Source organism: Bombina bombina, chromosome 5 (genome assembly GCF_027579735.1).
Source record: "Bombina bombina isolate aBomBom1 chromosome 5, aBomBom1.pri, whole genome shotgun sequence".
NCBI classification, from domain to species: Eukaryota; Metazoa; Chordata; class Amphibia; order Anura; family Bombinatoridae; genus Bombina; species Bombina bombina.
The window spans coordinates 242,128,050-242,142,818 of NC_069503.1; positions in this window are offsets into that span (position 1 = coordinate 242,128,050).

Below are 14,769 nucleotides of genomic sequence, written 5' to 3' on the forward strand. Positions count from 1 at the left end.
CTGCATTTCTGTGAGATACTGCACCACTTCGCCCAGAAAATTGTTGCAATTACAAATGTTTAGGCATTCTCATGTCTATTTCTTTTGTTTGTATGCTATGACACAAAAAAAGTGGGGAGAAAAAAGCCAAATCTGACACATTACATGCAAAACTCATAAAATGGACTGGACAAAATTATTGGCACCTTCTTAAAATTGTAAGAAATTATTGCATTCCAAGTTTGTGATACTCCTGTAATTTGTAAATAAACTCAATTAACAGGTGCTAACAATATAGAAATCACACCCGCAACTAGTTAAAATGGTGAAAAATGTAATCAACCTTTCTGCTGTGTGTCTCTGAGTGCCACACTGAGCACGGGGAAGAGAAAGAGCAGCAAAGAATTGTCTGAGGATTTGAGAGCAAAAATTGTGGAAAACCATGGACAATCTCAAGGTTACAAATACATCTCCAGAGTTCTTAATGTTCCTGTGTCCATTGTGTGCTACATTGTCAAGACGTTTACAGCCCATGGCACTATAGCTAATCTCCCTTCAGGCACAGGGTACAAATGTATCAGCTTGCACTATACGTCATCATCTGAATGAAAAGGGACGCTATGGTAGGAGACCCAGGCGGACCCCACTGCTGACAGAAACATTAAAAAGCCAGATTGTAGTTTGCTAAAACTTACCTGAGGAAGCCAAAATCCTATTGGGAGAATGTGCTGTGGACAGACAAAACAAAATTACAGCTTTTTGGTAAAGCCCATCATTCTACTGTTTTCAGAAAAAGAAATGAGGCTTTTAAAGAATGTAAATTTATGCTTACCTGATAAATTAATTTCTTCTACAATATGACGAGTCCACGGATTTCATCCTTACTTGTGGGATTTATCCTCCTGCTAACAGGAAGTGGCAAAGTGCACCACAGCAGAGCTGTATATATAGCTCCTCCCTTCCCCTCCACCTCCAGTCATTCGACCAAAGTTAGGAAGAGAAAGGAAAAGCCAAAGGTGCAGAGGTGACTGAAGTTTACAAAAAATGCATATATCTAAATCTGTCTTAAAAATGACAGGGTGCGCCGTGGACTTGTCATATCATAGAAGAAATTAATTTATCAGGTAAGCATAAATTTACTTTTCTTCTACAAGATATGACGAGTCCACGGATTTCATCCTTACTTGTGGGATACAATACCAAAGCTACAGGACACAGATGAAAGGGAGGGACAAGACAGAGGCCTAAATGGAAGGCACCACTGCATGAAGAACCTTTCTCCCAAAACCAGCCTCAGAAGAAGCAAAAGTATCAAATTTGGAAAATTTTGAAAAAGTGTGAAGAGACGACCAAGTTGCAGCCTTGCAAATCTGTTCAACAGAAGCATAATTTTTAAATGCCCATGAGGAAGCCACAGCCCTAGTAGAATGATCCGTATTTCTTTCAGGAGGCTGCTGTCCAGCAGTCTCATATGTCTGACAGATGATACTCTTCAGCCAAAAAGAAAGAGAGGTAGCCGTAGCTTTCTGACCCCTACACTTTCCAGAAAAAACAATGAAGATGATTGACGGAAATCCTTAGTCAACTGCAAGTAAAACTTTAGGGCACGGACCACGTCCAGGTTATGCACCATACGCTCCTTCTTAGAAGAAGGGTTAGGACACAATGAAGGAACAATTTCCTGATTAACTTTCTTATTAGAAACAACCTTAGGAAGGAACCCAGGTTTGGTACGTAAAACCATCTTATCAGAATGGAAGATAAGATAAGGCAAATCACATTGTAAAGCTGAAAGCTCAGAAACTCTATGAGCAGAAGAAATAGCAACCAAAAACAAAACTTTCCAAGATAACAGCTTAATAGCTATGGAATGCATGGGTTCAAACGGAACCCCTTGAAGAACAATAAGAACTAAATTCAAACTCCAGGGTGGAGCAATTGGTCTAAACACAGGCTTAATTCTGGTTAAAGCCTGACAAAAAGACTGAACACCTGGAACATCTGCCAAACGTTTGTGTAGCAAAATTGACAAAGCAGAAATCTGTCCCTTTAAGGAACTTGCTGATAACCCTTTCTCCAATCCTTCTTGGAGAAAAGACAGAATTCTGGGAATCCTAACCTTACTCCATGAGTAGCCCTTGGATTCACACCAAAAAAGATATTTACGCCATATCTTGTGATAGATCTTTCTAGTGACAGGCTTACATACCTGAATCAAAGTATCAATGACCACATCAGAGAATCCCCGCTTAGATAAAATCAAGCGTTCAATCTCCAAGCAGTCAGCTGCAGAGAAATTAGATTTGGATGTTGGAAAGGACCTTGAATGAGAAGGTCCTGTCTCACTGGAAGTTTCCACCGAGGCAGAGAGGACATGTCCACTAGATCTGCATACCAAGTCCTGCGTGGCCACGCAGACGCGATTAGAATTACTGAAGCTCTCTCCTGTTTGATCTGAGCAATCACCCGGGGAAGGAGAGGAAACGGTGGAAACACATAAGCTAGGTTGAAAGGCCAAGGCATCTATTACTTGGGCCTGAGGATCCCTCAACCTGGATCCGTATCTTGGGAGCTTGGCATTCTGTCGAGATGCCATCAGATCCAATTCCGGTCTGCCTCATCGGAGAATCCGAGAGGCAAATACCTCCGGATGGAGTTCCCACTCCCCTGGATGAAAAACCTGTCTGCTTAAAAAGTCAGCTTCCCAGTTGTCCACTCCTGGGATGTAGATCGCTGACAGATAACAAGAGTGGGTCTCCGCCCATTGAATTATCTTGGATACTTCTGTCATCACTAAGGAACGCCTCGTTCCTCCCTGATGATTGATGTAAGCCACAGTCGTGATGTTGTACGACTGGAATCTGATGAATTTGGCCGAAGCCAACTGAGGCCACGCCTGAAGCGCATTGAATATTGCTCTCAATTCCAGAATATTGATTGGAAGTCAAGACTCCACCTGAGTCCATACACCCTGAGCCTTCAGGGAATTCCAGACTGCACCCCAGAATAGTAGACTGGTATCCGTTGTCACTATCACCCACGAGGGTCTGCGGAAACACGTCCCTTGGGACAGATGATCGGGCAACAACCACCAAAGAAGAGAGTTTCTGGTCTCTTGATCCAGATTTATTGGAGGAGATAAATTTGTATAGTCCCCATTCCACTGTCCGAGCATGCACAGTTGCAGTGGTCTGAGATGAAACCAAGCAAACGGAATGATGTCCATTGCCGCCACCATCAATCCAATTACCTCCATACACTGAGCCACAGATGGCCGAGGATTGGACTGAAGGGCTCGACAAGTATTTAAACTTTTTGACTTTCTGACCTCCGTCAGAAAAATCTTCATTGCTATAGAATCTATCAGAGTTCCCAAGAAGGGAACCTTTGTCTGTGGAATTAGTGAACTCTTTTCTAGATTCACCTTCCAACCGTGAGTTCTCAGAAAGGACAACACTGTGCCCGTATGAGACTTTGTTAGATGATAAGTCGACGCCTGAATCAAGATATTGTCCAGATAAGGCACCACTGCTATGCCCCGCGGCCTGAGAACCGACAGAAGGGACCCTAGAACCTTTGTGAAGATCCTGGGTGCTGTGGCCAACCCGAAGGGAAGAGCCATGAACTGAAAATGTTTGTCCAGGAAGGCAAACCTTAGGTACTGATGATGATCCTTGTGAATAGGAATATGAAGGTATGCATCCTTCGAGTCCACAGTAGTCATATATTGACCCTCCTGGATCATTGGTAAAATTGTTCGGATAGTCTCCATCTTGAACGATGGTACTCCGAGAAACTTGTTTAGACTCTTGAGATCTAAAATGGGTCTGAAAGTTCCCTCTTTTTTGGGAACCACAAAAAGATTTGAGTAAAACCCCTGCCCCTGTTCCAGTCTTGGAACGGGACAAATTACTCCCATAGTAGAGAGGTCTTTTACACAACATAAGAACGCCTCTCTTTTTATCTGGTCTACAGACAATCGTGAAAGAAGAAATCTCCCTCTTGGGAGAAAATTTTCGAATTCCAGTTGATACCCGTGGGTCACGATTTCCAGTGCCCAGGGATCCTGAACATATCTTGCCCAAGCCTGGGCTAAGAGAGAAAGTCTGCCCCCTACTAGATCCGGTCCCGGATCGGGGGCCGTCCCTTCATGCTGCCTTGGCTTCTTGGGTTGTTTACCCTTGTTCCAAGCCTGGTTGGGTCTCCAGACGGACTTGGCCTGAGCAAAATTCCCTTCCTGCTTTGTGGAGGAAGAGGAAGAAGAAGAAGAAGAAGAAGAAGAGGATACTCCTTTAAAATTCCGAAAGAAATGAAAATTATTTTGTTTACCCCTCATCTTAACAGACTTATCCTGAGGTAGAGCGTGACCTTTACCCCCAGTTATGTCAGAGATGATTTCCTTCAACTCAGGCCTGAATAGGGTCTTACCCTTGAAAGGAATAGCCAAGAGCTTTGACTTAGATGACACATCAACAGACCACGATTTTAAACATAACGCTCTACGTGCTAAAATGGCAAATCCTGAATTTTTAGCCACCAACTTAGCAATTTGAAAGACAGCATCTGTGATAAAAGAATTAGCTAGTTTGAGAGCCTTAATTCTTTCTAAAATATCCTCTAAGGGGGTCTCAATTTTAATTCTTCTAAGGCATCAAACCAGAAAGACGCTGCAGTAGTAACTGGAACAATGCAGGCTGTCGGTTGTAAAAGAGAACCCTGATGAATAAATAACTTCTTTAGAAGACCCTCTAACTTTTTATCCATAGGGTCTTTGAAAGCACAGCTGTCCTCAATAGGAATAGTTGTACGCTTAGCCAGGGTAGAAATAGCTCCCTCCACCTTAGGGATAGTCTGCCAAGAGTCCCGAATGGTGTCTGATATGGGATACATTTTCTTAAAATTAGGAGGGGGTGAAAACGGTATACCCGGTCTGTCCCACTCCTTCTTGATAATCTCAGAGATTCTTTTAGGAACCGGAAAAACAAAATTTATGCTTACCTGATAAATGTATTTCTCTTGTGGTGTATCCAGTCCACGGATCATCCATTACTTGTGGGATATTCTCCTTCCAAACAGGAAGCTGCAAGAGGATCATCCACAGCAGAGCTGTCTATATAGCTCCTCCCCTAACTGCCAACCCCCAGTCATTCGACCGAAGACAAGCAAGAGAAAGGAGAAACTATAGGGTGCAGTGGTGACTGTAGTTTAAAAATAAAAAACACCTGCCTTAAAATGACAGGGCGGGCCGTGGACTGGATACACCACAAGAGAAAACATAATTTATGTAAGAACTTACCTGATAAATTCATTTCTTTCATATTAACAAGAGTCCATGAGCTAGTGACGTATGGGATATACATTCCTACCAGGAGGGGCAAAGTTTCCCAAACCTTAAAATGCCTATAAATACACCCCTCACCACACCCACAAATCAGTTTAACGAATAGCCAAGAAGTGGGGTGATAAGAAAAAGTGCGAAGCATATAAAATAAGGAATTGGAATAATTGTGCTTTATACAAAAAAATCATAACCACCACAAAAAAGGGTGGGCCTCATGGACTCTTGTTAATATGAAAGAAATGAATTTATCAGGTAAGTTCTTACATAAATTATGTTTTCTTTCATGTAATTAACAAGAGTCCATGAGCTAGTGACGTATGGGATAATGACTACCCAAGATGTGGATCTTTCCACACAAGAGTCACTAGAGAGGGAGGGATAAAATAAAGACAGCCAATTCCTGCTGAAAATAATCCACACCCAAAATAAAGTTTAACAAAAAACATAAGCAGAAGATTCAAACTGAAACCGCTGCCTGAAGAACTTTTCTACCAAAAACTGCTTCAGAAGAAGAAAATACATCAAAATGGTAGAATTTAGTAAAAGTATGCAAAGAAGACCAAGTTGCTGCTTTGCAGATCTGGTCAACCGAAGCTTCATTCCTAAACGCCCAGGAAGTAGATACTGACCTAGTAGAATGAGCTGTAATTCTTTGAGGCGGAGTTTTACCCGACTCAACATAGGCAAGATGAATTAAAGATTTCAACCAAGATGCCAAAGAAATGGCAGAAGCTTTCTGGCCTTTCCTAGAACCGGAAAAGATAACAAATAGACTAGAAGTCTTACGGAAAGATTTCGTAGCTTCAACATAATATTTCAAAGCTCTAACAACATCCAAAGAATGCAATGATTTCTCCTTAGAATTCTTAGGATTAGGACATAATGAAGGAACCACAATTTCTCTACTAATGTTGTTGGAATTCACAACTTTAGGTAAAAATTCAAAAGAAGTTCGCAACACCGCCTTATCCTGATGAAAAATCAGAAAAGGAGACTCACACGAAAGAGCAGATAATTCAGAAACTCTTCTAGCAGAAGAGATGGCCAAAAGGAACAAAACTTTCCAAGAAAGTAATTTAATGTCCAATGAATGCATAGGTTCAAACGGAGGAGCTTGAAGAGCTCCCAGAACCAAATTCAAACTCCAAGGAGGAGAAATTGACTTAATGACAGGTTTTATACGTACCAAAGCTTGTACAAAACAATGAATATCAGGAAGAATAGCAATCTTTCTGTGAAAAAGAACAGAAAGAGCAGAGATTTGTCCTTTCAAAGAACTTGCGGACAAACCCTTATCCAAACCATCCTGAAGAAATTGTAAAATTCTCGGTATTCTAAAAGAATGCCAAGAAAAATGATGAGAAAGACACCATGAAATATAAGTCTTCCAGACTCTATAATATATCTCTCGAGATACAGATTTACGAGCCTGTAACATAGTATTAATCACGGAGTCAGAGAAACCTCTATGACCAAGAATCAAGCGTTCAATCTCCATACCTTTAAATTTAAGGATTTCAGATCCGGATGGAAAAAAGGACCTTGCGACAGAAGGTCTGGTCTTAACGGAAGAGTCCATGGCTGGCAAGATGCCATCCGGACAAGATCCGCATACCAAAACCTGTGAGGCCATGCCGGAGCTATTAGCAGAACAAAACGAGCATTCCCTCAGAATCTTGGAGATTACTCTTGGAAGAAGAACTAGAGGCGGAAAGATATAGGCAGGATGATACTTCCAAGGAAGTGATAATGCATCCACTGCCTCCGCCTGAGGATCCCGGGATCTGGACAGATACCTGGGAAGTTTCTTGTTTAGATGAGAGGCCATCAGATCTATCTCTGGGAGCCCCCACAATTGAACAATCTGAAGAAATACCTCTGGGTGAAGAGACCATTCGCCCGGATGCAACGTTTGGCGACTGAGATAATCCGCTTCCCAATTGTCTACACCTGGGATATGAACCGCAGAGATTAGACAGGAGCTGGATTCCGCCCAAACCAAAATTCGAGATACTTCTTTCATAGCCAGAGGACTGTGAGTCCCTCCTTGATGATTGATGTATGCCACAGTTGTGACATTGTCTGTCTGAAAACAAATGAACGATTCTCTCTTCAGAAGAGGCCAAAACTGAAGAGCTCTGAAAATTGCACGGAGTTCCAAAATATTGATCGGTAATCTCACCTCCTGAGATTCCCAAACTCCTTGTGCCGTCAGAGATCCCCACACAGCTCCCCAACCTGTGAGACTTGCATCTGTTGAAATTACAGTCCAGGTCGGAAGAACAAAAGAAGCCCCCTGAATTAAACGATGGTGATTTGTCCACCACGTTAGAGAGTGTCGAACAATCGGTTTTAAAGATATTAATTGAGATATCTTCGTGTAATCCCTGCACCATTGGTTCAGCATACAGAGCTGAAGAGGTCGCATGTGAAAACGAGCAAAGGGGATCGCGTCCGATGCAGCAGTCATAAGACCTAGAATTTCCATGCATAAGGCTACCGAAGGGAATGATTGTGACTGAAGGTTTCGACAAGCTGTAATCAATTTTAGACGTCTCTTGTCTGTTAAAGACAGAGTCATGGACACTGAATCTATCTGGAAACCCAGAAAGGTTACCCTTGTTTGAGGAATCAAAGAACTTTTTGGTAAATTGATCCTCCAACCATGATCTTGAAGAAACAACACAAGTCGATTCGTATGAGACTCTGCTAAATGTAAAGACGGAGCAAGTACCAAGATATCGTCCAAATAAGGAAATACCACAATACCCTGTTCTCTGATTACAGACAGAAGGGCACCGAGAATCTTTGTGAAAATTCTTGGAGCTGTAGCAAGGCCAAACGGTAGAGCCACAAATTGGTAATGCTTGTCTAGAAAAGAGAATCTCAGGAACTGATAATGATCTGGATGAATCAGAATATGCAGATATGCATCCTGTAAATCTATTGTGGACATATAATTCCCTTGCTGAACAAAAGGCAATATAGTCCTTACAGTTACCATCTTGAACGTTGGTATCCTTACATAACGATTCAATAATTTTAGATCCAGAACTGGTCTGAAGGAATTCTCCTTCTTTGGTACAATGAAGAGATTTGAATAAAACCCCATCCCCTGTTCCGGAACTGGAACTGGCATAATTACTCCAGCCAACTCTAGATCTGAAACACAATTCAGAAATGCTTGAGCTTTCACTGGATTTACTGGGACATGGGAAAGAAAAAATCTCTTTGCAGGAGGTCTCATCTTGAAACCAATTCTGTACCCTTCTGAAACAATGTTCTGAATCCAAAGATTGTGAACAGATTTGATCCAAATTTCTTTGAAAAAACGTAACCTGCCCCCTACCAGCTGAACTGGAATGAGGGCCGTACCTTCATGTGAACTTAGAAGCAGGCTTTGCCTTTCTAGCAGGCTTGGATTTATTCCAGACTGGAGATGGTTTCCAAACTGAAACTGCTCCTGAGGACGAAGGATCAGGCTTTTGTTCTTTGTTGAAACGAAAGGAACGAAAACGATTGTTAGCCCTGTTTTTACCTTTAGATTTTTTATCCTGTGGTAAAAAAGTTCCTTTCCCACCAGTAACAGTTGAAATAATAGAATCCAACTGAGAACCAAATAATTTGTTTCCCTGGAAAGAAATGGAAAGTAGAGTTGATTTAGAAGCCATATCAGCATTTCAAGTCTTAAGCCATAAAGCTCTTCTGGCTAAGATAGCCAGAGACATAAATCTAACATCAACTCTAATAATATCAAAAATGGCATCACAGATGAAATTATTAGCATGCTGGAGAAGAATAATAATATCATGAGAATCACGATTTGTTACTTGTTGCGCTAGAGTTTCCAACCAAAAAGTTGAAGCTGCAGCAACATCAGCCAATGATATAGCAGGTCTAAGAAGATTACCTGAACATAGATAAGCTTTTCTTAGAAAAGATTCAATTTTTCTATCTAAAGGATCCTTAAACGAGGTACCATCTGACGTAGGAATGGTAGTACGTTTAGCAAGGGTAGAAATAGCCCCATCAACTTTAGGGATTTTGTCCCAAAATTCTAACCTGTCAGGCGGAACAGGATATAATTGCTTAAAACGTTTAGAAGGAGTAAATGAATTACCCAATTTATCCCATTCCTTAGCAATTACTGCAGAAATAGCATTAGGAACAGGAAAGACTTCTGGAATAACCGCAGGAGCTTTAAAAACCTTATCCAAACGTATAGAATTAGTATCAAGAGGACTAGAATCCTCTATTTCTAAAGCAATTAGTACTTCTTTAAGTAAAGAGCGAATAAATTCCATCTTAAATAAATATGAAGATTTATCAGCATCAATCTCTGAGACAGAATCCTCTGAACTAGAAGAGTCCAAAGAATCAGAATGATGGTGTTCATTTAAAAATTCATCTGTAGAGAGAGAAGATTTAAAAGACTTTTTACGTTTACTAGAAGGAGAAATAACAGACAAAGCCTTCTTTATGGATTCAGAAACAAAATCTCTTATGTTATCAGGAACATTCTGCACCTTAGATGTTGAGGGAACTGCAACAGGCAATGGTACATCACTAAAGGAAATATTATCTGCTTTAACAAGTTTGTCATGACAATTAATACAAACAACAGCTGGAGAAATAGCTACCAAAAGTTTACAGCAGATACACTTAGCTTTGGTAGATCCAGCAGGCAGTGGTTTTCCTGTAGTATCTTCTGGCTCAGATGCAACGTGAGACATCTTGCAATATGTAAGAGAAAAAACAACATATAAAGCAAAATAGATCAAATTCCTTATAAGACAGTTTCAGGAATGGGAAAAAAATGCCAAACATCAAGCTTCTAGCAACCAGAAGCAAATGAAAATGAGACTGAAATAATGTGGAGACAAAAGCGACGCCCATATTTTTTGGCGCCAAATAAGACGCCCACATTATTTGGCGCCTAAATGCTTTTGGCGCCAAAAATGACGCCACATCCGGAACGCCGACATTTTTGGCGCAAAATAACGTCAAAAAATGACGCAACTTCCGGCGACACGTATGACGCCGGAAACGGAAATGAATTTTTGCGCCAAAAAAATCCGCGCCAAAAATGACGCAATAAAATGAAGCATTTTCAGCCCCCGCGAGCCTAACAGCCCACAGGGAAAAAAGTCAAATTTTTGAGGTAAGACAAAATATGATAATTTAAAGCATAATCCCAAATATGAAACTGACTGTCTGGAAATAAGGAAAGTTGAACATTCTGAGTCAAGGCAAATAAATGTTTGAATACATATATTTAGAACTTTATAAATAAAGTGCCCAACCATAGCTTAGAGTGTCACAGAAAATAAGACTTACTTACCCCAGGACACTCATCTACATGTTTGTAGAAAGCCAAACCAGTACTGAAACGAGAATCAGTAGAGGAAATGGTAAATATAAGAGTATATCGTCGATCTGAAAAGGGAGGTAAGAGATGAATCTCTACGACCGATAACAGAGAACCTTATGAAATAGACCCCGTAGAAGGAGATCACTGCATTCAATAGGCAATACTCTCCTCACATCCCTCTGACATTCACTGCACGCTGAGAGGAAAACCGGGCTCCAACTTGCTGCGGAGCGCATATCAACGTAGAATCTAGCACAAACTTACTTCACCACCTCCCTTGGAGGCAAAGTTTGTAAAAACTGATTTGTGGGTGTGGTGAGGGGTGTATTTATAGGCATTTTAAGGTTTGGGAAACTTTGCCCCTCCTGGTAGGAATGTATATCCCATACGTCACTAGCTCATGGACTCTTGTTAATTACATGAAAGAAATAAATTTATCAGGTAAGCATAAATTTTGTTTTCTCTTGTAAGGTGTATCCAGTCCACGGATCATCCATTACTTGTGGGATACCAATACCAAAGCTATAGGACACGGATGAAGGGAGGGACAAGGCAGGCACTTAAACGGAAGGCACCACTGCCTGTAAGACCTTTCTCCCAAAAATAGCCTCCGAAGAAGCAAAAGTATCAAATTTGTAGAATTTAGAAAAAGTATGAAGCGAAGACCAAGTCGCCGCCATACAAATCTGTTCAACAGAAGCCTCATTCTTAAAAGCCCATGTGGAAGCTAGCGCTCTAGTAGAATGAGCTGTAATTCTTTCAGGAGGCTGCTGGCCAGCAGTCTCATAAGCTAAGCGGATTATACTTCTTAGCCAAAAAGATAGAGAAGTTGCCGAAGCCTTTTGGCCTCTCCTCTGTCCAGAGTAGACAACAAACAATGCAGATTTTGACAAAAATCTTTAGTAGCTTGTAAATAAAACTTCAAAGCACGAACCACGTCAAGATTGTGTAATAGACGTTCCTTCTTTGAAGAAGGATTAGGACACAGTGACGGAACAACAATCTCCTGATTGATATTTTTATTAGATACCACCTTAGGCAGAAAACCAGGTTTGGTACGTAACACTACCTTATCTGCATGGAAAATTAGATAAGGGGAATCACATTGTAAAGCAGATAACTCCGAAACTCTTCGAGCCGAGGAGATAGCTACTAAAAACAGAACTTTCCAAGATAAGAGTTTAATATCTATGGAATGCAAAGGTTCAAACGGAACCCCTTGAAGAACTTTAAGAACTAAATTTAAACTCCATGGCGGAGCAACAGGTTTAAACACAGGCTTGATTCTAACCAGAGCCTGACAAAACGCCTGAACATCTGGAACCTCAGCCAGACGTTTGTGCAAAAGAATAGACAGAGCAGAAATCTGTCCCTTTAAGGAACTAGCTGATAAACCCTTCTCCAATCCTTCTTGGAGAAAAAATAATATCCTAGGAATCCTGACTTTACTCCATGAGTAACCCTTGGATTCACACCAATGAAGATATTTACACCATATCTTATGATAGATTTTCCTGGTGACAGGCTTTCGCGCCTGTATTAAGGTATTAATGACTGACTCGGAGAAACCACGCTTTGATAAAATCAAGCGTTCAATCTCCAAGCAGTCAGACGCAGAGAAATTAGATTTGGATGGTTGAAAGGACCCTGAAGTAGAAGGTCCTGTCTCAGCGGCAGAGTCCATGGTGGAAAGGATGACATGTCCACCAGATCTGCATACCAAGTCCTGCGAGGCCACGCAGGTGCTATCAAAATCACCGAAGCTCTCTCTTGTTTGATCTTGGCAATCAGACGAGGGAGCAGAGGAAACGGTGGAAACGCATAAGCCAGGTTGAAGGACCAAGGCACTGCTAGAGCATATATCAGTGCTGCCTTGGGATCCCTGGACCTGGAACCGTAACAAGGAAGCTTGGCATTCTGACGAGACGCCATGAGATCCAGTTCTGGTTTGCCCCAAAGTTGAAACTGTGCAAATACCTCCGGATGGAGCTCCCACTCCCCTGGATGAAAAGTCTGTCGACTTAGAAAATCCGCCTCCCAGTTCTCTACTCCTGGGATATGGATAGCTGATAGATGGCAAGAGTGAATCTCTGCCCATCGAATTATCTTTGAAACCTCCAACATTGCTAGGGAACTCCTTGTTCCCCCTTGATGGTTGATGTAAGCTACAGTCGTGATGTTATCCGACTGAAATCTGATGAACCTGACTGCAGCAAGCTGAGGCCAAGCCTGAAGAGCATTGAATATCGCTCTTAGTTCCAGAATGTTTATCGGAAGGAGTGCCTCCTCCTGAGTCCACGATCCCTGAGCCTTCAGGGAGTTCCAGACTGCACCCCAGCCCAGAAGGCTGGCATCTGTTGTTACTATTGTCCAATCTGGCCTGCGGAAGGTCATACCTTTGGACAGATGGACCCGAGATAGCCACCAGAGAAGAGAATCCCTGGTCTCTTGATCCAGATTTAGTAGAGGGGACAAATCCGTGTAATCCCCATTCCACTGACTGAGCATGCAGAGTTGCAGCGGTCTGAGATGTAGGCGATGTCCAATGCCGCTACCATTAATCCGATTACTTCCATACACTGAGCCACTGAAGGGTGAGAAGTAGTATAAAGAACACGGCAGGAATTTAGAAGTTTTGACAACCTGGCCTCTGTCAGGTAAATCTTCATTTCTACAGAATCTATCAGAGTTCCCAGGAAGTAAACTCTTGTGAGAGGGGATAGAGAACTCTTTTCTTCATTCACTTTCCACCCATGAGACCTCAGGAATGCCAGAACAATGTCCGTATGGGATTTGGCAATTTGAAATTCGACGCCTGTATCAGAATGTCGTCTAGTTAAGGGGCTACTGCTATACCCCGCGGCCTTAGGACTGCCAGAAGTGACCCCAGAACCTTCGTAAAGATTCTTGGAACTGGGTGGATCACTCCCATAACTAGGAGGTCTTGAACACAATGTAAGAATGCCTCTCTCTTTATCTGGTTTGCAGATAATTGTGAGAGGTGAAATCTTCCTTTTAGGGAAGAAGCTTTGAAGTCCAGAAGATACCCCTGGGACACAATTTCCAACGCCCAGGGATCCTGGACATCTCTTGCCCAAGCCTGGGCGAAGAGAGAAAGTCTGCCCCCTACTAGATCCGTTACCGGATCGGGGGCTGATCTTTCATGCTGTCTTAGAGGCAGCAGCAGGCTTTTTTGGCCTGCCTTCCTTTGTTCCAAGCCTGGTTAGGTCTCCAGACCGGCTTGGACTGGGCAAAATTTCCCTCTTGTTTTGTATTAGAGGAAGTTGATGCTGAGCCAGTCTTGAAGTTTCGAAAGGCACGAAAATTAGTCTGTTTGGTCCTTAATTTGTTGGACCTATCCTGAGGAAGGGCGTGACCCTTTTCCTCCAGTAATATCATAAATGATCTCCTTCAGTCCGGGCCCGAATAGGGTCTGCCCCTTGAAGGGAATGTTGAGAAGCTTAGACTTTGAAGTAACGTCAGCTGACCAGGATTTAAGCCATAACGCCCTACGCGCTTGAATAGCAAAACCTGAGTTCTTAGCCGTTAGTTTGGTTAAATGAACAACGGCGTCAGAAACAAATGAATTGGCTAGCTTAAGAGCTTTAAGCTTGTCAAGTATATCATCCAATGGGGTTTCTACCTGTAGAGCCTCTTCCAGAGACTCAAACCAGAAGGCCGCAGCAGCAGTGACAGGGGCAATTCATGCAAGAGGCTGGAGAATAAAACCCTGTTGAATAAACATTTTCTTAAGGTAACCCTCTAACTTTTTATCCATTGGATCTAGGAAAGCACAACTGTCGTCGACTGGGATAGTTGTACGCTTAGCTAAGGTAGAGACTGCTCCCTCCACCTTAGGGACCGTTTGCCATAAGTCCCGTGTAGCGGCATCTATGGGAAACATCTTTTTAAAAACAGGAGGGGGAGAGAACAGTACACCTGGTCTATCCCATTCCTTAGTAATAATTTCTGAAAACCTCTTAGGTATTGGAAAAACATCAGTGTAAACAGGCACTGCATAGTATTTATCCAATCTACACAATTTCTCTGGGACCATAATGGAGTCACAGTCATTCAG